The sequence below is a fragment of the Pteropus medius genome, unplaced genomic scaffold, assembly GCF_902729225.1.
Source record: "Pteropus medius unplaced genomic scaffold, Ma_sr-lr_union100, whole genome shotgun sequence".
In the NCBI taxonomy this organism is placed as follows: Eukaryota; Metazoa; Chordata; class Mammalia; order Chiroptera; family Pteropodidae; genus Pteropus; species Pteropus medius.
This window is the reverse complement of record NW_024347128.1, coordinates 40,764-43,733: the sequence shown is the minus strand read 5'-3', so window position 1 is coordinate 43,733 and position 2,970 is coordinate 40,764. Positions and strand designations below refer to the sequence as shown.

The 2,970-nt window shown below is 34.4% G+C and overlaps 1 pseudogene; it reads left to right on the top strand.

Annotated features, from left to right (window-relative positions):
- On the top strand, positions 1-766 carry LOC120614150 (trace amine-associated receptor 8-like; annotated as a pseudogene).
- The last annotated feature ends 2,204 nt before the right edge of the window (positions 767-2,970 follow it).

Here is a 2,970-nt window from a genome sequence, read left to right as displayed (position 1 = left end):
ATGAGCTCCATTCCTCCCACCGTGGAGAGCTGCTGGTCTTTCGGAGCCAGATTTTGTACCCTTCACAGTTGCTGTGATGCAGCATTTTGTTACTCTTCTCTCTTCCACTTATGTTCCATCGACAGGTACATTGCTGTTACTGACCCTCTGCCCTATGCTATGAAGTTCACGGTGTCTGTGTCAGGAATTTGTATCAGCATCTCCTGGATCCTGCTCATTGTATATAGTGGTGCCGTGTTCTACACAGGCATCAGTAACGATGGGATGGAAGAATTAGTAAGTGCTCTCAACTGTATAGGTGGTTGTCAAATTGTTGTAAATCAAGACTGGGTTTTGGAAGATTTTCTGTTATTTTCACACCTGCCCTTGTTATGATCATTCTTTATAGTAAGATTTTTCTTGTAGCTAAACAACAAGCTATAAAAATAAAAATATTGGTAGTCAAGCAAAATCATCCTCAGAGAGTTACAAAGCCAGAGTGGCCAAGAGAGAGAGAAAAGCAGCTAAAACCCTGGGGGTGACAGTGGTAACATTTATGATTTCGTGGTTATCTTATACAATTGATACATTTATTGATGCTTTTAAGGGCTTCATAACCCCTACTTATATTTATGAGATTTGCTGTTGGTGTGCCTATTATAACTCAGCCATGAACACTTTGACTTATGCTTTATTTTAACCTTGAATTAGGAAAGCTATAAAAGTCATTTTAAGTGGGAAACTTCTAAAAGGTAGCTCATCAACCATTAGTTTATTTTCAGAATAAATGTAAGCACTAAGTTAAGAAATTTAAGTATCTTTTCAAAATTTTAAATTTATGATGAAATAAAATATAGGAAACACATAAAACCTTTCAATATTGGGGAAATCGTTGTCAGATTATTCAGGAACAAAGTCATAAGGTATCTCTAGTAAATTATTGTAGAAGTATTTACTGCACTAAATAAGAAATGATAAAGTGGCTTTACATACGTCAATGTTCTTCATGCTCCATACGCATCCTTACCACAGGTTCTGGTTTCTTCTAATTTTATTAAATTCTTAATTTCATTTTAGTTGTGAAATCTCTCATCATCTTCTCTGTGATCCTAAAATCTCATTTATCTTCACAAAGTCTTTCTTCCTTTTCTTTGCCACACTATTCCACTTTGTTAGGGTCATCATAACTGAGGAGCACAAATGGAGTGGCTTAAAAAAGAGAAATTTATTTTCTCACAATTCCAGACACTAGAACTCTAAGATGAAGGTGTCAAGAAGATCAATTTGTTCTGAGGCGCGCCCCTTTGTCTTCCCTCTGCATCCTTACTTGGTCTTCCCTCCGTGTGTGTCTGTGACCCTATTTCATCTCTTGAGAAGAATACTAGTCCTATTAAATTAGGGCTCACCCTAAAACTCATTTTAACTCATTTACCTTTTAAAAGACCTTATCTCTGGGTATGGTTACTTTCTGAAGTACTGGGAGGTTAGGACTTTGACATATGCATTTTGTGGGATATGATTCAGCCCATAACAGACATAGTCCAGGATTGATGACACTATCCAAGGGTCTGTTTGTTTGCTGCTCCTCTGTGACTATTTCTCCCTGTTCTTTCAACGTCTGTACCTTCCATGAGCTTTGGTGCAACAGGCACGCCTCTCCTGCTCAATGGCTGGGCAGAATCTTGGAATGTTCACTTGTAACATTGTGGGACTAATAATTCAGACTTGGGATCAGGTGTTGATTACAGACATTGCCAGAAGTTTTGCAAGTGAAAAATCATCAATTATCATTAGCAGTGGTTATTTCTACACTGAATTTTCTCACTTGAAAATTGTGTGTATTTCACTTCCCAAGAATGTTGTGGAGTCAAAAATTCTATGCTAATACTGCAAAATACTTCTATTAAAAAGAGTATAAACAATGTGTGTTCTAATTTTACATTTTTCCCCTGAAATATTTTACACTATTAATTCAACAAAAGTTATTTTGGACTACATATCTGGAGTATTTCATGTAATGAAACTAAATTATTGTGGAATAATGTTTTTAAACATTTTTCTTTTTGTTTTTCAGTTTATCTGTAGAGTAGCCCAGTTAAAATGATTGACGTATTTTTTTTCTAATTTGTTTTCACTACGACTTTTTATTGCTTTCAAATAGATATTGAGTATTCATTATAGGAAAGTGCCTGTGTCAAGAATTGCTAAAGATAAAAAATGTATTTTATATAGTATTTTTCTCAAGGAAAGTAATTTTGTAGATAACGTGGACAATACATTTTAAATTATATTATTGAGGAAGGAAAAAGTGTCAGAGATGCTAAGTTCTGTGAACAGAAGACTTTTTGGCCATCATAAGGCCGGTACCTGGTGTTGGTCATTTCTATAACATTGTCTTCAATCACGCATGTCTCCCATGGCCTGAGAAGAATAAAATTTCAAAAGGAGACAATTTAAGGGTAAAAGAACTTTTGATGGTGCTACCAGCATGTTTGGACTTGTGGAAGCAGACAGGAACGTGTACACTTTTTTCTTCAAGAGAAGTAATATCCATAAATGGAGACTTGAGTTTCATAGATTAGAAAACAATAGGTAGATTAGTAGCCTAACAGTCTATAAATAAAGTTTTATTTTATCACTTACTATTCTTAATAGATCAGATTAGCTGTAACAAATTTAAGAAATGATATGATATTCCCGATTTTAGAGTATAGAGTACAAACATAGATAAAATTAAGTGAAAGATTTAGGTAAAAGTCCCAGTCTAAAAATGTCTCACAGTATTGCACTGTTACTAAATTAACCTATACGTAATGAATATAACAAAAGTTGAAAGAAAAATTAAAGATTTTTGAAATTTATCCTATGGCCTGGAAAAATATTATATTGTTATGAATGACACAAAAAGCTCCAATAAAATTCTAAATATGGAACTTCTTTTGAACAAGTAGTGCATATGTAGAACTGCACAGAGGAGAGAGACAGTAAGAG